Raw genomic sequence first — 20,302 nt, 5'->3', positions numbered from 1 at the left:
CTTGCGCCGTCGTTAAGAAGGCTCGAAGTGCACGAGTCGCCGATAGGGCTAGAGGAGCTGATGAGATCTTTGTTTGGACCCGTCACTAAAGAGAGCCTTCCAGAGTTTGCCTCCCGTCACGTACAAGAAAGTGCTGCCTTCCCATGCCAGCTAAATAAACACTAAGTGCTGACAGCGCAAACGCAGAGAGTGCAAATACAGACGATGACCAGTGGCACGCCCTCCTGCAGCGTGTTGGCGGACAGCCAAATTGATTCTGCTATTGCATTTTGTTGTAGCTCTGTCCTCGGTCCACCAATAACCACAAGCCCAATCAAGGCAATCTCTTTCTCATGCCTCCATCTGAAAAGTTGGAGAAAATCTTATATGAATAAAAGAGTCTTTTAAAGAAATCCCTTATTCCGAGGTCACCGTAGCCACCAGATCCATTCTGTATCCAGATCAGTGGGCCGCTTCAGTCACCCGGATCCAGTCAGTATCCAGACAAGATGGTGGATCAACACCTAGAAAGGACCTCTATGGCCCTGAAACACAGCGGAGACCGGGACAACTAGATGAGCCCCAGATACAGATCCCCTGTAAAGACCTTGTCTTAGACGACCACCAGGACAAGACCACAGGAAACAGATGATTCTTCTGCACAGTCTGACTTTTCTGCAGCCTGGAGCTGATTTGCTGGTTTCTTCTGACCAGAGGAGAACTGTCTCCCCGACTGAGCCTGGTTTCTCACTGGGTTTTTTCTCCATTTTTTCACCGATCGAGTTTTGGTTCCTTGCCTCTGTCGCCTCTGGCAGGCATAGCTGGGGACACTTCATGTACAGCGATATCGTTGACTTGATTGAAAATTATTGCACAGATACTATTTAAACTGAACTTAGCTGAATGATGACATCATCGATTTCAATGACGAAATGCCTTTAACTGTCATTTTGCTTTATTGACGCACTGTGTTCCTAATTAATGTTGTTCAGTTGCATTGACACAATCCTTTTTGTTTAAAGCACTATTTAAAAAAAAAAAAAAAAAAAGAGTCCAAACAATGACCCCTGCAACGGGTAGTGTTCCAAATGTAATGCCACTTTAGCTAATGATGGGTCCATCCGGAATTTGACGGTGCTAGGGCTGTGTCAGCGTCAGAAAAAGCCATGCATTGTTCAGTTATGTCGGTGCAGTAGCGTCAGTTGGGGGAGAAACAGCAACATGCACAGCTCCTCGTTAGTATAGTGGACAGTATCTCCGCCTGTCACGCGGAAGACCGGGGTTCGATTCCCCGACGGGGAGAGCTACCTCTTTTCGGCTTCTGAACGATCCATCCAAAAGTTTTGGGAGGAGCCACAGGTCACAGAAGGAGTTCTGCTTCGACATCAGCCCGAGCCAAAGGACATGCGTTGGCCGGGAATCGAACCCGGGTCAACTGCTTGGAAGGCAGCTATGCTCACCACTATACCACCAACGCAGTCAGCCACTTGCGCCGTCGTTAAGAAGGCTCGAAGTGCACGAGTCGCCGATAGGGCTAGAGGAGCTGATGAGATCTTTGTTTGGACCCGTCACTAAAGAGAGCCTTCCAGAGTTTGCTTCCCGTCACGTACAAGAAAGTGCTGCCTTCCCATGCCAGCTAAATAAACACTAAGTGCTGACAGCGCAAACGCAGAGAGTGCAAATACAGACGATGACCAGTGGCACGCCCTCCTGCAGCGTGTTGGCGGACGGCCAAATTGATTCTGCTATTGCATTTTGTTGTAGCTCTGTCCTCGGTCCACCAATAACCACAAGCCCAATCAAGGCAATCTCTTTCTCATGCCTCCATCTGAAAAGTTGGAGAAAATCTTATATGAATAAAAGAGTCTTTTAAAGAAATCCCTTATTCCGAGGTCACCGTAGCCACCAGATCCATTCTGTATCCAGATCAGTGGGCCGCTTCAGTCACCCGGATCCAGTCAGTATCCAGACAAGATGGTGGATCAACACCTAGAAAGGACCTCTATGGCCCTGAAACACAGCGGAGACCGGGACAACTAGATGAGCCCCAGATACAGATCATCTGTAAAGACCTTGTCTTAGACGACCACCAGGACAAGACCACAGGAAACAGATGATTCTTCTGCACAGTCTGACTTTTCTGCAGCCTGGAGCTGATTTGCTGGTTTCTTCTGACCAGAGGAGAACTGTCTCCCCGACTGAGCCTGGTTTCTCACCGGGTTTTTTCTCCATTTTTTCACCGATCGAGTTTTGGTTCCTTGCCTCTGTCGCCTCTGGCAGGCATAGCTGGGGACACTTCATGTACAGCGATATCGTTGACTTGATTGAAAATTATTGCACAGATACTATTTAAACTGAACTTAGCTGAATGATGACATCATCGATTTCAATGACGAAATGCCTTTAACTGTCATTTTGCTTTATTGACGCACTGTGTTCCTAATTAATGTTGTTCAGTTGCATTGACACAATCCTTTTTGTTTAAAGCACTATTTAAAAAAAAAAAAAAAAAAGAGTCCAAACAATGACCCCTGCAACGGGTAGTGTTCCAAATGTAATGCCACTTTAGCTAATGATGGGTCCATCCGGAATTTGACGGTGCTAGGGCTGTGTCAGCGTCAGAAAAAGCCATGCATTGTTCAGTTATGTCGGTGCAGTAGCGTCGGTTGGGGGAGAAACAGCAACATGCACAGCTCCTCGTTAGTATAGTGGACAGTATCTCCGCCTGTCACGCGGAAGACCGGGGTTCGATTCCCCGACGGGGAGGGCTACCTCTTTTCGGCTTCTGAGCGATCCATCCAAAAGTTTTGGGAGGAGCCACAGGTCACAGAAGGAGTTCTGCTTCGACATCAGCCCGAGCCAAAAGACATGCGTTGGCCAGGAATCGAACCCGGGTCAACTGCTTGGAAGGCAGCTATGCTCACCACTATACCACCAACGCAGTCAGCAGTCAGCCACTTGCGCCGTCGTTAAGAAGGCTCGAAGTGCACGAGTCGCCGATAGGGCTAGAGGAGCTGATGAGATCTTTGTTTGGACCCGTCACTAAAGAGAGCCTTCCAGAGTTTGCCTCCCGTCACGTACAAGAAAGTGCTGCCTTCCCATGCCAGCTAAATAAACACTAAGTGCTGACAGCGCAAACGCAGAGAGTGCAAATACAGACGATGACCAGTGGCACGCCCTCCTGCAGCGTGTTGGCGGACGGCCAAATTGATTCTGCTATTGCATTTTGTTGTAGCTCTGTCCTCGGTCCACCAATAACCACAAGCCCAATCAAGGCAATCTCTTTCTCATGCCTCCATCTGAAAAGTTGGAGAAAATCTTATATGAATAAAAGAGTCTTTTAAAGAAATCCCTTATTCCGAGGTCACCGTAGCCACCAGATCCATTCTGTATTCAGATCAGTGGGCCGCTTCAGTCACCCGGATCCAGTCAGTATCCAGACAAGATGGTGGATCAACACCTAGAAAGGACCTCTATGGCCCTGAAACACAGCGGAGACCGGGACAACTAGATGAGCCCCAGATACAGATCCCCTGTAAAGACCTTGTCTTAGACGACCACCAGGACAAGACCACAGGAAACAGATGATTCTTCTGCACAGTCTGACTTTTCTGCAGCCTGGAGCTGATTTGCTGGTTTCTTCTGACCAGAGGAGAACTGTCTCCCCGACTGAGCCTGGTTTCTCACCGGGTTTTTTCTCCATTTTTTCACCGATCGAGTTTTGGTTCCTTGCCTCTGTCGCCTCTGGCAGGCATAGCTGGGGACACTTCATGTACAGCGATATCGTTGACTTGATTGAAAATTATTGCACAGATACTATTAAAACTGAACTTAGCTGAATGATGACATCATCGATTTCAATGACGAAATGCCTTTAACTGTCATTTTGCTTTATTGACGCACTGTGTTCCTAATTAATGTTGTTCAGTTGCATTGACACAATCCTTTTTGTTTAAAGCACTATTTAAAAAAAAAAAAAAAAAAAGAGTCCAAACAATGACCCCTGCAACGGGTAGTGTTCCAAATGTAATGCCACTTTAGCTAATGATGGGTCCATCCGGAATTTGACGGTGCTAGGGCTGTGTCAGCGTCAGAAAAAGCCATGCATTGTTCAGTTATGTCGGTGCAGTAGCGTCGGTTGGGGGAGAAACAGCAACATGCACAGCTCCTCGTTAGTATAGTGGACAGTATCTCCGCCTGTCACGCGGAAGACCGGGGTTCGATTCCCCGACGGGGAGAGCTACCTCTTTTCGGCTTCTGAACGATCCATCCAAAAGTTTTGGGAGGAGCCACAGGTCACAGAAGGAGTTCTGCTTCGACATCAGCCCGAGCCAAAGGACATGCGTTGGCCGGGAATCGAACCCGGGTCAACTGCTTGGAAGGCAGCTATGCTCACCACTATACCACAACGCAGTCAGCAGTCAGCCACTTGCGCCGTCGTTAAGAAGGCTCGAAGTGCACGAGTCGCCGATAGGGCTAGAGGAGCTGATGAGATCTTTGTTTGGACCCGTCACTAAAGAGAGCCTTCCAGAGTTTGCATCCCGTCACGTACAAGAAAGTGCTGCCTTCCCATGCCAGCTAAATAAACACTAAGTGCTGACAGCGCAAACGCAGAGAGTGCAAATACAGAGGATGACCAGTGGCACGCCCTCCTGCAGCGTGTTGGCGGACGGCCAAATTGATTCTGCTATTGCATTTTGATGTAGCTCTGTCCTCGGTCCACCAATAACCACAAGCCCAATCAAGGCAATCTCTTTCTAATGCCTCCATCTGAAAAGTTGGAGAAAATCTTATATGAATAAAAGAGTCTTTTAAAGAAATCCCTTATTCCGAGGTCACCGTAGCCACCAGATCCATTCTGTATCCAGATCAGTGGGCCGCTTCAGTCACCCGGATCCAGTCAGTATCCAGACAAGATGGTGGATCAACACCTAGAAAGGACCTCTATGGCCCTGAAACAAAGCGGAGACCGGGACAACTAGATGAGCCCCAGATACAGATCCCCTGTAAAGAACTTGTCTTAGACGACCACCAGGACAAGACCACAGGAAACAGATGATTCTTCTGCACAGTCTGACTTTTCTGCAGCCTGGAGCTGATTTGCTGGTTTCTTCTGACCAGAGGAGAACTGTCTCCCCGACTGAGCCTGGTTTCTCATCGGGTTTTTTCTCCATTTTTTCACTGATCGAGTTTGGGTTCCTTGCCTCTGTCGCCTCTGGCAGGCATAGCTGGGGACACTTCATGTACAGCGATATCGTTGACTTGATTGCAAATTATTGCACAGATACTATTTAAACTGAACTTAGCTGAATGATGACATCATCGATTTCAATGACGAAATGCCTTTAACTGTCATTTTGCTTTATTGACGCACTGTGTTCCTAATTAATGTTGTTCAGTTGCATTGACACAATCCTTTTTGTTTAAAGCACTATTTAAAAAAAAAAAAAAAAAAAAAAAAAGAGTCCAAACAATGACCCCTGCAACGGGTAGTGTTCCAAATGTAATGCCACTTTAGCTAATGATGGGTCCATCCGGAATTTGACGGTGCTAGGGCTGTGTCAGCGTCAGAAAAAGCCATGCGTTGTTCAGTTATGTCGGTGCAGTAGCGTCGGTTGGGGGAGAAACAGCAACATGCACAGCTCCTCGTTAGTATAGTGGACAGTATCTCCGCCTGTCACGTGGAAGACCGGGGTTCGATTCCCCGACGGGGAGAGCTACCTCTTTTCGGCTTCTGAACGATCCATCCAAAAGTTTTGGGAGGAGCCACAGGTCACAGAAGGAGTTCTGCTTCGACATCAGCCCGAGCCAAAGGACATGCGTTGGCCGGGAATCGAACCCGGGTCAACTGCTTGGAAGGCAGCTATGCTCACCACTATACCACCAACGCAGTCAGCAGTCAGCCACTTGCGCCATCGTTAAGAAGGCTCGAAGTGCACGAGTCGCCGATAGGGCTAGAGGAGCTGATGAGATCTTTGTTTGGACCCGTCACTAAAGAGAGCCTTCCAGAGTTTGCTTCCCGTCACGTACAAGAAAGTGCTGCCTTCCCATGCCAGCTAAATAAACACTAAGTGCTGACAGCGCAAACGCAGAGAGTGCAAATACAGACGATGACCAGTGGCACGCCCTCCTGCAGCGTGTTGGCGGACGGCCAAATTGATTCTGCTATTGCATTTTGTTGTAGCTCTTTCCTCGGTCCACCAATAACCACAAGCCCAATCAAGGCAATCTCTTTCTCATGCCTCCATCTGAAAAGTTGGAGAAAATCTTATATGAATAAAAGAGTCTTTTAAAGAAATCCCTTATTCCGAGGTCACCGTAGCCACCAGATCCATTCTGTATCCAGATCAGTGGGCCGCTTCAGTCACCCGGATCCAGTCAGTATCCAGACAAGATGGTGGATCAACACCTAGAAAGGACCTCTATGGCTCTGAAACAAAGCGGAGACCGGGACAACTAGATGAGCCCCAGATACAGATCCCCTGTAAAGAACTTGTCTTAGACGACCACCAGGACAAGACCACAGGAAACAGATGATTCTTCTGCACAGTCTGACTTTTCTGCAGCCTGGAGCTGATTTGCTGGTTTCTTCTGACCAGAGGAGAACTGTCTCCCCGACTGAGCCTGGTTTCTCACCGGGTTTTTTCTCCATTTTTTCACCGATCGAGTTTGGGTTCCTTGCCTCTGTCGCCTCTGGCAGGCATAGCTGGGGACACTTCATGTACAGTGATATCGTTGACTTGATTGCAAATTATTGCACAGATACTATTTAAACTGAACTTAGCTGAATGATGACATCATCGATTTCAATGACGAAATGCCTTTAACTGTCATTTTGCTTTATTGACGCACTGTGTTCCTAATTAATGTTGTTCAGTTGCATTGACACAATCCTTTTTGTTTAAAGCACTATTTAAAAAAAAAAAAAAAAAAAGAGTCCAAACAATGACCCCTGCAACGGGTAGTGTTCCAAATGTAATGCCACTTAAGCTAATGATGGGTCCATCCGGAATTTGACGGTGCTAGGGCTGTGTCAGCGTCAGAAAAAGCCATGCATTGTTCAGTTATGTCGGTGCAGTAGCGTCGGTTGGGGGAGAAACAGCAACATGCGCAGCTCCTCGTTAGTATAGTGGACAGTATCTCCGCCTGTCACGTGGAAGACCGGGGTTCGATTCCCCGACGGGGAGAGCTAGCTCTTTTCGGCTTCTGAACGATCCATCCAAAAGTTTTAGGAGGAGCCACAGGTCACAGAAGGAGTTCTGCTTCGACATCAGCCCGAGCCAAAGGACATGCGTTGGCCGGGAATCGAACCCGGGTCAACTGCTTGGAAGGCAGCTATGCTCACCACTATACCACCAACGCAGTCAGCAACTTTCGCCGTCGTTAAGAAGGCTCGAAGTGCACGAGTCGCCGATAGGGCTAGAGGAGCTGATGAGATCTTTGTTTGGACCCGTCACTAAAGAGAGCCTTCCAGAGTTTGCATCCCGTCACGTACAAGAAAGTGCTGCCTTCCCATGCCAGCTAAATAAACACTAAGTGCTGACAGCGCAAACGCAGAGAGTGCAAATACAGAGGATGACCAGTGGCACGCCCTCCTGCAGCGTGTTGGCGGACGGCCAAATTGATTCTGCTATTGCATTTTGATGTAGCTCTGTCCTCGGTCCACCAATAACCACAAGCCCAATCAAGGCAATCTCTTTCTAATGCCTCCATCTGAAAAGTTGGAGAAAATCTTATATGAATAAAAGAGTCTTTTAAAGAAATCCCTTATTCCGAGGTCACCGTAGCCACCAGATCCATTCTGTATCCAGATCAGTGGGCCGCTTCAGTCACCCGGATCCAGTCAGTATCCAGACAAGATGGTGGATCAACACCTAGAAAGGACCTCTATGGCCCTGAAACAAAGCGGAGACCGGGACAACTAGATGAGCCCCAGATACAGATCCCCTGTAAAGAACTTGTCTTAGACGACCACCAGGACAAGACCACAGGAAACAGATGATTCTTCTGCACAGTCTGACTTTTCTGCAGCCTGGAGCTGATTTGCTGGTTTCTTCTGACCAGAGGAGAACTGTCTCCCCGACTGAGCCTGGTTTCTCATCGGGTTTTTTCTCCATTTTTTCACTGATCGAGTTTGGGTTCCTTGCCTCTGTCGCCTCTGGCAGGCATAGCTGGGGACACTTCATGTACAGCGATATCGTTGACTTGATTGCAAATTATTGCACAGATACTATTTAAACTGAACTTAGCTGAATGATGACATCATCGATTTCAATGACGAAATGCCTTTAACTGTCATTTTGCTTTATTGACGCACTGTGTTCCTAATTAATGTTGTTCAGTTGCATTGACACAATCCTTTTTGTTTAAAGCACTATTTAAAAAAAAAAAAAAAAAAAAAAAAGAGTCCAAACAATGACCCCTGCAACGGGTAGTGTTCCAAATGTAATGCCACTTTAGCTAATGATGGGTCCATCCGGAATTTGACGGTGCTAGGGCTGTGTCAGCGTCAGAAAAAGCCATGCGTTGTTCAGTTATGTCGGTGCAGTAGCGTCGGTTGGGGGAGAAACAGCAACATGCACAGCTCCTCGTTAGTATAGTGGACAGTATCTCCGCCTGTCACGTGGAAGACCGGGGTTCGATTCCCCGACGGGGAGAGCTACCTCTTTTCGGCTTCTAAACGATCCATCCAAAAGTTTTGGGAGGAGCCACAGGTCACAGAAGGAGTTCTGCTTCGACATCAGCCCGAGCCAAAGGACATGCGTTGGCCGGGAATCGAACCCAGGTCAACTGCTTGGAAGGCAGCTATGCTCACCACTATACCACCAACGCAGTCAGCAGTCAGCCACTTGCGCCATCGTTAAGAAGGCTCGAAGTGCACGAGTCGCCGATAGGGCTAGAGGAGCTGATGAGATCTTTGTTTGGACCCGTCACTAAAGAGAGCCTTCCAGAGTTTGCTTCCCGTCACGTACAAGAAAGTGCTGCCTTCCCATGCCAGCTAAATAAACACTAAGTGCTGACAGCGCAAACGCAGAGAGTGCAAATACAGACGATGACCAGTGGCACGCCCTCCTGCAGCGTGTTGGCGGACGGCCAAATTGATTCTGCTATTGCATTTTGTTGTAGCTCTTTCCTCGGTCCACCAATAACCACAAGCCCAATCAAGGCAATCTCTTTCTCATGCCTCCATCTGAAAAGTTGGAGAAAATCTTATATGAATAAAAGAGTCTTTTAAAGAAATCCCTTATTCCGAGGTCACCGTAGCCACCAGATCCATTCTGTATCCAGATCAGTGGGCCGCTTCAGTCACCCGGATCCAGTCAGTATCCAGACAAGATGGTGGATCAACACCTAGAAAGGACCTCTATGGCTCTGAAACAAAGCGGAGACCGGGACAACTAGATGAGCCCCAGATACAGATCCCCTGTAAAGAACTTGTCTTAGACGACCACCAGGACAAGACCACAGGAAACAGATGATTCTTCTGCACAGTCTGACTTTTCTGCAGCCTGGAGCTGATTTGCTGGTTTCTTCTGACCAGAGGAGAACTGTCTCCCCGACTGAGCCTGGTTTCTCACCGGGTTTTTTCTCCATTTTTTCACCGATCGAGTTTGGGTTCCTTGCCTCTGTCGCCTCTGGCAGGCATAGCTGGGGACACTTCATGTACAGTGATATCGTTGACTTGATTGCAAATTATTGCACAGATACTATTTAAACTGAACTTAGCTGAATGATGACATCATCGATTTCAATGACGAAATGCCTTTAACTGTCATTTTGCTTTATTGACGCACTGTGTTCCTAATTAATGTTGTTCAGTTGCATTGACACAATCCTTTTTGTTTAAAGCACTATTTAAAAAAAAAAAAAAAAAAAAAAAAGAGTCCAAACAATGACCCCTGCAACGGGTAGTGTTCCAAATGTAATGCCACTTAAGCTAATGATGGGTCCATCCGGAATTTGACGGTGCTAGGGCTGTGTCAGCGTCAGAAAAAGCCATGCATTGTTCAGTTATGTCGGTGCAGTAGCGTCGGTTGGGGGAGAAACAGCAACATGCGCAGCTCCTCGTTAGTATAGTGGACAGTATCTCCGCCTGTCACGTGGAAGACCGGGGTTCGATTCCCCGACGGGGAGAGCTAGCTCTTTTCGGCTTCTGAACGATCCATCCAAAAGTTTTAGGAGGAGCCACAGGTCACAGAAGGAGTTCTGCTTCGACATCAGCCCGAGCCAAAGGACATGCGTTGGCCGGGAATCGAACACGGGTCAACTGCTTGGAAGGCAGCTATGCTCACCACTATACCACCAACGCAGTCAGCAGTCAGCCACTTGCGCCGTCGTTAAGAAGGCTCGAAGTGCACGAGTCGCCGATAGGGCTAGAGGAGCTGATGAGATCTTTGTTTGGACCCGTCACTAAAGAGAGCCTTCCAGAGTTTGCCTCCCGTCACGTACAAGAAAGTGCTGCCTTCCCATGCCAGCTAAATAAACACTAAGTGCTGACAGCGCAAACGCAGAGAGTGCAAATACAGACGATGACCAGTGGCACGCCCTCCTGCAGCGTGTTGGCGGACAGCCAAATTGATTCTGCTATTGCATTTTGTTGTAGCTCTGTCCTCGGTCCACCAATAACCACAAGCCCAATCAAGGCAATCTCTTTCTCATGCCTCCATCTGAAAAGTTGGAGAAAATCTTATATGAATAAAAGAGTCTTTTAAAGAAATCCCTTATTCCGAGGTCACCGTAGCCACCAGATCCATTCTGTATCCAGATCAGTGGGCCGCTTCAGTCACCCGGATCCAGTCAGTATCCAGACAAGATGGTGGATCAACACCTAGAAAGGACCTCTATGGCCCTGAAACACAGCGGAGACCGGGACAACTAGATGAGCCCCAGATACAGATCCCCTGTAAAGACCTTGTCTTAGACGACCACCAGGACAAGACCACAGGAAACAGATGATTCTTCTGCACAGTCTGACTTTTCTGCAGCCTGGAGCTGATTTGCTGGTTTCTTCTGACCAGAGGAGAACTGTCTCCCCGACTGAGCCTGGTTTCTCACTGGGTTTTTTCTCCATTTTTTCACCGATCGAGTTTTGGTTCCTTGCCTCTGTCGCCTCTGGCAGGCATAGCTGGGGACACTTCATGTACAGCGATATCGTTGACTTGATTGAAAATTATTGCACAGATACTATTTAAACTGAACTTAGCTGAATGATGACATCATCGATTTCAATGACGAAATGCCTTTAACTGTCATTTTGCTTTATTGACGCACTGTGTTCCTAATTAATGTTGTTCAGTTGCATTGACACAATCCTTTTTGTTTAAAGCACTATTTAAAAAAAAAAAAAAAAAAAGAGTCCAAACAATGACCCCTGCAACGGGTAGTGTTCCAAATGTAATGCCACTTTAGCTAATGATGGGTCCATCCGGAATTTGACGGTGCTAGGGCTGTGTCAGCGTCAGAAAAAGCCATGCATTGTTCAGTTATGTCGGTGCAGTAGCGTCAGTTGGGGGAGAAACAGCAACATGCACAGCTCCTCGTTAGTATAGTGGACAGTATCTCCGCCTGTCACGCGGAAGACCGGGGTTCGATTCCCCGACGGGGAGAGCTACCTCTTTTCGGCTTCTGAACGATCCATCCAAAAGTTTTGGGAGGAGCCACAGGTCACAGAAGGAGTTCTGCTTCGACATCAGCCCGAGCCAAAGGACATGCGTTGGCCGGGAATCGAACCCGGGTCAACTGCTTGGAAGGCAGCTATGCTCACCACTATACCACCAACGCAGTCAGCCACTTGCGCCGTCGTTAAGAAGGCTCGAAGTGCACGAGTCGCCGATAGGGCTAGAGGAGCTGATGAGATCTTTGTTTGGACCCGTCACTAAAGAGAGCCTTCCAGAGTTTGCTTCCCGTCACGTACAAGAAAGTGCTGCCTTCCCATGCCAGCTAAATAAACACTAAGTGCTGACAGCGCAAACGCAGAGAGTGCAAATACAGACGATGACCAGTGGCACGCCCTCCTGCAGCGTGTTGGCGGACGGCCAAATTGATTCTGCTATTGCATTTTGTTGTAGCTCTGTCCTCGGTCCACCAATAACCACAAGCCCAATCAAGGCAATCTCTTTCTCATGCCTCCATCTGAAAAGTTGGAGAAAATCTTATATGAATAAAAGAGTCTTTTAAAGAAATCCCTTATTCCGAGGTCACCGTAGCCACCAGATCCATTCTGTATCCAGATCAGTGGGCCGCTTCAGTCACCCGGATCCAGTCAGTATCCAGACAAGATGGTGGATCAACACCTAGAAAGGACCTCTATGGCCCTGAAACACAGCGGAGACCGGGACAACTAGATGAGCCCCAGATACAGATCCCCTGTAAAGACCTTGTCTTAGACGACCACCAGGACAAGACCACAGGAAACAGATGATTCTTCTGCACAGTCTGACTTTTCTGCAGCCTGGAGCTGATTTGCTGGTTTCTTCTGACCAGAGGAGAACTGTCTCCCCGACTGAGCCTGGTTTCTCACCGGGTTTTTTCTCCATTTTTTCACCGATCGAGTTTTGGTTCCTTGCCTCTGTCGCCTCTGGCAGGCATAGCTGGGGACACTTCATGTACAGCGATATCGTTGACTTGATTGAAAATTATTGCACAGATACTATTTAAACTGAACTTAGCTGAATGATGACATCATCGATTTCAATGACGAAATGCCTTTAACTGTCATTTTGCTTTATTGACGCACTGTGTTCCTAATTAATGTTGTTCAGTTGCATTGACACAATCCTTTTTGTTTAAAGCACTATTTAAAAAAAAAAAAAAAAAAAGAGTCCAAACAATGACCCCTGCAACTGGTAGTGTTCCAAATGTAATGCCACTTTAGCTAATGATGGGTCCATCCGGAATTTGACGGTGCTAGGGCTGTGTCAGCGTCAGAAAAAGCCATGCATTGTTCAGTTATGTCGGTGCAGTAGCGTCGGTTGGGGGAGAAACAGCAACATGCACAGCTCCTCGTTAGTATAGTGGACAGTATCTCCGCCTGTCACGCGGAAAACCGGGGTTCGATTCCCCGACGGGGAGGGCTACCTCTTTTCGGCTTCTGAACGATCCATCCAAAAGTTTTGGGAGGAGCCACAGGTCACAGAAGGAGTTCTGCTTCGACATCAGCCCGAGCCAAAGGACATGCGTTGGCCGGGAATCGAACCCGGGTCAACTGCTTGGAAGGCAGCTATGCTCACCACTATACCACCAACGCAGTCAGCAGTCAGCGACTTGCGCCGTCGTTAAGAAGGCTCGAAGTGCACGAGTCGCCGATAGGGCTAGAGGAGCTGATGAGATCTTTGTTTGGACCCGTCACTAAAGAGAGCCTTCCAGAGTTTGCTTCCCGTCACGTACAAGAAAGTGCTGCCTTCCCATGCCAGCTAAATAAACACTAAGTGTTGACAGCGCAAACGCAGAGAGTGCAAATACAGACGATGACCAGTGGCACGCCCTCCTGCAGCGTGTTGGCGGACGGCCAAATTGATTCTGCTATTGCATTTTGTTGTAGCTCTGTCCTCGGTCCACCAATAACCACAAGCCCAATCAAGGCAATCTCTTTCTCATGCCTCCATCTGAAAAGTTGGAGAAAATCTTATATGAATAAAAGAGTCTTTTAAAGAAATCCCTTATTCCGAGGTCACCGTAGCCACCAGATCCATTCTGTATCCAGATCAGTGGGCCGCTTCAGTCACCCGGATCCAGTCAGTATCCAGACAAGATGGTGGATCAACACCTAGAAAGGACCTCTATGGCCCTGAAACACAGCGGAGACCGGGACAACTAGATGAGCCCCAGATACAGATCCCCTGTAAAGACCTTGTCTTAGACGACCACCAGGACAAGACCACAGGAAACAGATGATTCTTCTGCACAGTCTGACTTTTCTGCAGCCTGGAGCTGATTTGCTGGTTTCTTCTGACCAGAGGAGAACTGTCTCCCCGACTGAGCCTGGTTTCTCACCGGGTTTTTTCTCCATTTTTTCACCGATCGAGTTTTGGTTCCTTGCCTCTGTCGCCTCTGGCAGGCATAGCTGGGGACACTTCATGTACAGCGATATCGTTGACTTGATTGAAAATTATTGCACAGATACTATTTAAACTGAACTTAGCTGAATGATGACATCATCGATTTCAATGACGAAATGCCTTTAACTGTCATTTTGCTTTATTGACGCACTGTGTTCCTAATTAATGTTGTTCAGTTGCATTGACACAATCCTTTTTGTTTAAAGCACTATTTAAAAAAAAAAAAAAAAAAAGAGTCCAAACAATGACCCCTGCAACGGGTAGTGTTCCAAATGTAATGCCACTTTAGCTAATGATGGGTCCATCCGGAATTTGACGGTGCTAGGGCTGTGTCAGCGTCAGAAAAAGCCATGCATTGTTCAGTTATGTCGGTGCAGTAGCGTCGGTTGGGGGAGAAACAGCAACATGCACAGCTCCTCGTTAGTATAGTGGACAGTATCTCCGCCTGTCACGCGGAAGACCGGGGTTCGCTTCCCCGACGGGGAGAGCTACCTCTTTTCGGCTTCTGAACGATCCATCCAAAAGTTTTGGGAGGAGCCACAGGTCACAGAAGGAGTTCTGCTTCGACATCAGCCCGAGCCAAAGGACATGCGTTGGCCGGGAATCGAACCCGGGTCAACTGCTTGGAAGGCAGCTATGCTCACCACTATACCACCAACGCAGTCAGCAGTCAGCCACTTGCGCCGTCGTTAAGAAGGCTCGAAGTGCACGAGTCGCCGATAGGGCTAGAGGAGCTGATGAGATCTTTGTTTGGACCCGTCACTAAAGAGAGCCTTCCAGAGTTTGCTTCCCGTCACGTACAAGAAAGTGCTGCCTTCCCATGCCAGCTAAATAAACACTAAGTGCTGACAGCGCAAACGCAGAGAGTGCAAATACAGACGATGACCAGTGGCACGCCCTCCTGCAGCGTGTTGGCGGACGGCCAAATTGATTCTGCTATTGCATTTTGTTGTAGCTCTGTCCTCGGTCCACCAATAACCACAAGCCCAATCAAGGCAATCTCTTTCTCATGCCTCCATCTGAAAAGTTGGAGAAAATCTTATATGAATAAAAGAGTCTTTTAAAGAAATCCCTTATTCCGAGGTCACCGTAGCCACCAGATCCATTCTGTATCCAGATCAGTGGGCCGCTTCAGTCACCCGGATCCAGTCAGTATCCAGACAAGATGGTGGATCAACACCTAGAAAGGACCTCTATGGCCCTGAAACACAGCGGAGACCGGGACAACTAGATGAGCCCCAGATACAGATCCCCTGTAAAGACCTTGTCTTAGATGACCACCAGGACAAGACCACAGGAAACAGATGATTCTTCTGCACAGTCTGACTTTTCTGCAGCCTGGAGCTGATTTGCTGGTTTCTTCTGACCAGAGGAGAACTGTCTCCCCGACTGAGCCTGGTTTCTCACCGGGTTTTTTCTCCATTTTTTCACCGATCGAGTTTTGGTTCCTTGCCTCTGTCGCCTCTGGCAGGCATAGCTGGGGACACTTCATGTACAGCGATATCGTTGACTTGATTGAAAATTATTGCACAGATACTATTTAAACTGAACTTAGCTGAATGATGACATCATCGATTTCAATGACGAAATGCCTTTAACTGTCATTTTGCTTTATTGACGCACTGTGTTCCTAATTAATGTTGTTCAGTTGCATTGACACAATCCTTTTTGTTTAAAGCGCAATTAAAAAAAAAAAAAAAAAGAGTCCAAACAATGACCCCTGCAACGGGTAGTGTTCCAAATGTTATGCGACTTTAGCTAATTATGGGTCCATCCAGAATTTGGCGGTGCTAGGGCTGTGTCAGCGTCAGAAAAAGCCATGCATTGTTCAGTTATGTCGGTGCAGTAGCGTTGGTTGGGGGAGAAACAGCAACATGCGCAGCTCCTCGTTAGTATAGTGGACAGTATCTCCGCCTGTCACACGGAAGACCGGGGTTTGATTCCCCGACGGGGAGAGCTAGTTCTTTTTGGCTTCCGAACGATCCATCCAAAAGTTTTGGGAGGAGCCACAGGTCACAGAAGGAGTTCCGCTTCGACATCAGCCCGAGCCAAAGGACATGCGTTGGCCGGGAATCGAAACCGGGTCAACAGCTTGGAAGGCAGCTATGCTCACCACTATACCACCAACGCAGTCAGCAGTCAGCAGTCAGCAGTCAGCCACTTGCGCCGTCGTTAAGAAGGCTCGAAGTGCACGAGTCGCCGATAGGGCAAGAGGAGCTGATGAGATCTTTGTTTGGACCCGTCACTAAAGAGAGCCCTCCAGAGTTTGCATCCCGTCACGTACAAGAAAGTGCTGCCTTCCCATGCCAGCTAAATAAACACTAAGTGCTGACAGCGCAAACGCAGAGAGTGCAAATACAGAGGATGACCAGTGGCACGCCTTCCTGCAGCGTGTTGGCGGACGGCCAAATTGATTCTGCTATTGCATTTTGATGTAGCTCTGTCCTCGGTCCACCGATAACCACAAGCCCAATCAAGGCAATCTCTTTCTAATGCCTCCATCTGAAAAGTTGGAGAAAATCTTATATGAATAAAAGAGTCTTTTAAAGAAATCCCTTATTCCGAGGTCACCGTAGCCACCAGATCCATTCTGTATCCAGATCAGTGGGCCACTTCAGTCACCCGGATCCAGTCGGTATCCAGACAAGATGGTGGATCAACACCTAGAAAGGACCTCTATGGCCCTGAAACACAGCGGAGACCGGGACAACTAGATGAGCCCCAGATACAGATCCCCTGTAAAGACCTTGTCTTAGATGACCACCAGGACAAGACCACAGGAAACAGATGATTCTTCTGCACAGTCTGACTTTTCTGCAGCCTGGAGCTGATTTGCTGGTTTCTTCTGACCAGAGGAGAACTGTCTCCCCGACTGAGCCTGGTTTTCACCGGGTTTTTTCTCCATTTTTTCACTGATCGAGTTTTGGTTCCTTGCCTCTGTCGCCTCTGGCAGGCATAGCTGGGGACACTTCATGTACAGCGATATCGTTTACTTGATTGCAAATTATTGCACAGATACTATTTAAACTGAACTCAGCTGAATGATGACATCATCGATTTCAATGACGAAATGCCTTTAACTGTCATTTTGCTTTATTGACGCACTGTGTTCCTAATTAATGTTGTTCAGTGGCATTGACACAATCCTTTTTGTTTAAAGCGCAATTAAAAAAAGTCCAAACAATGACCCCTGCAACGGGTAGTGTTCCAAATGTTATGCGACTTTAGCTAATGATGGGTCCATCCGGAATTTGACGGTGCTTGGGCTGTGTCAGCGTCAGAAAAAGCCATGCATTGTCCAGTTATGTCGGTGCAGTAGCGTCGGTTTGGGGAGAAACAGCAAAATGCACAGCTCCTCGTTAGTATACTGGACAGTATCTCCGCCTGTCACGCGAAGGCCAGTCGCGGATAGGTGTAGAGCGCTGACTAGCCAATAGGAACGAAGGCAATTCCAGGGAGGCGGGACGAAAAAAATACACAGAATTAGAGGTTCGAATCCCGTCTCGGCCACAAATACCATTAAATTAGTTTGTATTCGTTTTTTCATCTAGATACACTGTAGGTACGATTAACATATAATAAACGAACTTTGTGAACAAAGATAAAATAAATATTGTAATAATTGTTGTTTTGTAGGATGTAAAAAATGTGCAACGATCTTAAGAAACAAATTTATTTTTAATATAGAAAATTGTGAATTATTAAAAAGAATATTTTGATAATGTTTCAGGCCTTTATTTTTAAAGAGACATCTATTTATATTTGTATAACTGTGTACAGAAAACCCATATATATGTAATATAACTAACACTCACAAAAAAGTAAGTTTTCCATTTTATTTATAGTAAAGTAATTACTTATATACTTATTATAAAAATGATAAGAAAAACTAACCAAAATATATAATGATTAAATAAATATATCTTAATAAATTTTAATAAATATTTACATTATAATAGGGAATAGGTATTTTTAATATAGAACAATTAGAATAATTAAAAAAGAACATTTGGTAATGTTTCAGGCCTTTATTTTTAAAGAGAAATTCATTTTATATTTGTATAACTATGTACAGAAAACCCATATATATATATATATGAAATATAACCAATAACAGCAAAAAAGTAAGTTTCTAATTTTTATCTATAGGTCAGTAATACATATATTATATAAAACTGAAAAATTTAATTATTAAAGTACAGTACTTACTAAAATATTTAATAGTTAAATAAATAAACATTAAATAATTATATATTAAACAACAACAATAATAAAAAGAGAGAACACAGGAAAACAATTAAATTGTGTTTTAAATTAAATAATTATGAACAATTATGTATATTTAATAGTAACAGTGATTAACATTTAGTGTTTTCAAATCTGAGAAAGATAATAACAACGCAAGTCTATAAAATTTACTTATAAAAAAAACACTAACAATGCAAATAAGGCCAATGTTTCAGGTATTTTAAAGATCACAAATGGGAATAAATAATTTAAAATTACAGATTAAACAACAGTAATAATAATAAAATCTACAGTTGTGGATAACACGGGGGAGAAAATACAAGAAACACATATTTTAAATTAAAAAAGAGTTTAATAGCAACAGTTATTAACATATAGTGTTTATGAGGCAAGATAAAATAATGCAAGTCAATAAAATAAAAATAAAAACACTAAAATACAAGGCAATACAATAAAATATATTACTTTTGGTATTTTAATGAACAGAAATAGAAAACAGAAATAAATTAAATAATTTACAATTATAGATTAAATAACAATAACAACAATAATGATAATATAATCTAAAGTTGTGGATAACGGGGGGGAAAAAAACAAGAAATGAAATAATTATGTAGACAGTTTAGTTATAACAGTTATTAACAATGCAAGTCAACAATATAAAAACCCCACTAAAATACAATGCAATAGAATAAAATAATCATTTCGGTATTTTATTGAACAAAAGGAAATAAATGAAATAATTAAAAAAACAAACAAATTTTAATAAATTTTTTTTACAAGTGCAACAAAATATATATACATATAAACACAACCTTGTGCAAGAAATGTCTTTGTCAAATGACATGCCCAGATCTCAAATACTGTTTTGTAGCACAGTGAAGTCATTTTTTCTTTTCCTTTATCCACCTCTGCTTCTCAGTCTCATAGAATGGAGACTGCTGAAAGTCTCTCCATGACATTTCTGCACTCATTCCCTGAGCCTGGTAAAGAGAAAACACTTTAGCAGGACAGTAAATGTATTTGCCTGCCACTCCAGGTAAACCAGTGTGAATATGAGGACTGTTGGGTCCTTGTTTCAGTGGCAGGTGGCAGAATCTGCACAGACGACCAGTAGGATGCTCTACTGCTGACTTCCGCTTGCTTCTCTCATCAGTGACCCTCTTCCTTTCTGCCCCTCTCTGCTTAGAAGCCTCCAGTTCCCACTGAAAAAAAGGAGTCTCTGCAAAGTCTTCAAAAGGCATTCTGGGGTTGGTCAGGCCCTCTGCTGAATATGTGTCAAATACTTTCTTGGAGCAGTAGAAGTATTTAACATCACTACCTTGATAGAAGAAATGTATTGAGGAGCCATCACCCATGTATCGAGACTTAGGCTGGCCACAGGCTAAACAGGATCTGGTTTGCTTTTTTTGCAGCGCCTGCAATTGTTGTTGCTGCTGAACTGCCTGCTGCTTCTCTATGATGTCCTTCACCATCTTCTCGAATGCTGTCTGGTCCAGAGGGACAGCCTCAGGAACAGCCTTTGCAGGTGGATTGACTGGGGCAGGTGGCAGTACTGTCACTGGGACTCTGATTGTTTCACTGCCTGAGTGAAGACGCTGCCATAAATGCTGTGTCTCCAAGAGCTTTTCTGGGCTGGTGTTGAGAGAAGCATTAGTGTTCTTTTTTTTAGCAAGGTGTTTTATGTACCTGCTTATGTGCTGCTTTGTGGTGGAATGCAGAAGGCTGTTGGGGTCAGTACAGGCACTCTGTACCATAGCAGCATATTCAGCATCCACCTTTGTAAGGAGATCCTTGCTCCCATGATGCTTGGCCAGCAAACCATCAATTGCATTTCTCATTGGATCCGTCCATCTGTTATGGTCCAACACAAAAACTCGGCCACCGGTCTTAATAGGTCCAGTGCGAGCAGCAGAGGGAGAAGCAGCTACAGGCAGTGGTGATGTGCTTGGGAGTTCTAAAAGAGATTCACAAAATTACTAATTTAAGTATTTGTTTTTTGTGTCCATAGATGAGGC

General features: G+C 45.7%; 12 non-coding genes across 12 annotated transcripts; 5 read left to right on the top strand and 7 right to left on the bottom strand.

Moving 5' to 3' along the window:
• The first annotated feature begins 1,209 nt into the window (after nucleotides 1–1,209).
• On the top strand, nucleotides 1,210–1,281 carry trnad-guc (transfer RNA aspartic acid (anticodon GUC)). Its single transcript has one exon. It is a non-coding gene; the product is annotated as a tRNA-Asp (tRNA).
• Nucleotides 1,282–1,384: 103 nt separating this feature from the next.
• Nucleotides 1,385–1,456, bottom strand: trnag-ucc (transfer RNA glycine (anticodon UCC)). Its single transcript has one exon. It is a non-coding gene; the product is annotated as a tRNA-Gly (tRNA).
• A 1,217-nt stretch (nucleotides 1,457–2,673) lies between these two features.
• On the top strand, nucleotides 2,674–2,745 carry trnad-guc (transfer RNA aspartic acid (anticodon GUC)). The gene has a single exon. It is a non-coding gene; the product is annotated as a tRNA-Asp (tRNA).
• Nucleotides 2,746–4,145: 1,400 nt separating this feature from the next.
• Nucleotides 4,146–4,217, top strand: trnad-guc (transfer RNA aspartic acid (anticodon GUC)). Its single transcript has one exon. It is a non-coding gene; the product is annotated as a tRNA-Asp (tRNA).
• Nucleotides 4,218–5,797: 1,580 nt separating this feature from the next.
• trnag-ucc (transfer RNA glycine (anticodon UCC)) lies at nucleotides 5,798–5,869 on the bottom strand. Its single transcript has one exon. It is a non-coding gene; the product is annotated as a tRNA-Gly (tRNA).
• A 1,400-nt stretch (nucleotides 5,870–7,269) lies between these two features.
• Nucleotides 7,270–7,341, bottom strand: trnag-ucc (transfer RNA glycine (anticodon UCC)). Its single transcript has one exon. It is a non-coding gene; the product is annotated as a tRNA-Gly (tRNA).
• A 1,398-nt stretch (nucleotides 7,342–8,739) lies between these two features.
• On the bottom strand, nucleotides 8,740–8,811 carry trnag-ucc (transfer RNA glycine (anticodon UCC)). Its single transcript has one exon. It is a non-coding gene; the product is annotated as a tRNA-Gly (tRNA).
• A 2,702-nt stretch (nucleotides 8,812–11,513) lies between these two features.
• trnad-guc (transfer RNA aspartic acid (anticodon GUC)) lies at nucleotides 11,514–11,585 on the top strand. The gene has a single exon. It is a non-coding gene; the product is annotated as a tRNA-Asp (tRNA).
• A 103-nt stretch (nucleotides 11,586–11,688) lies between these two features.
• On the bottom strand, nucleotides 11,689–11,760 carry trnag-ucc (transfer RNA glycine (anticodon UCC)). The gene has a single exon. It is a non-coding gene; the product is annotated as a tRNA-Gly (tRNA).
• Nucleotides 11,761–12,978: 1,218 nt separating this feature from the next.
• Nucleotides 12,979–13,050, top strand: trnad-guc (transfer RNA aspartic acid (anticodon GUC)). The gene has a single exon. It is a non-coding gene; the product is annotated as a tRNA-Asp (tRNA).
• Nucleotides 13,051–13,153: 103 nt separating this feature from the next.
• trnag-ucc (transfer RNA glycine (anticodon UCC)) lies at nucleotides 13,154–13,225 on the bottom strand. The gene has a single exon. It is a non-coding gene; the product is annotated as a tRNA-Gly (tRNA).
• A 1,400-nt stretch (nucleotides 13,226–14,625) lies between these two features.
• trnag-ucc (transfer RNA glycine (anticodon UCC)) lies at nucleotides 14,626–14,697 on the bottom strand. The gene has a single exon. It is a non-coding gene; the product is annotated as a tRNA-Gly (tRNA).
• Between the last annotated feature and the right edge of the window lie 5,605 nt (nucleotides 14,698–20,302).

This window comes from Carassius carassius, chromosome 8 (assembly GCF_963082965.1).
Source record: "Carassius carassius chromosome 8, fCarCar2.1, whole genome shotgun sequence".
In the NCBI taxonomy this organism is placed as follows: domain Eukaryota; kingdom Metazoa; phylum Chordata; class Actinopteri; order Cypriniformes; family Cyprinidae; genus Carassius; species Carassius carassius.
Note: the sequence above shows the minus strand (reverse complement) of the source record. Positions and strands in the feature narration are given on the sequence as shown.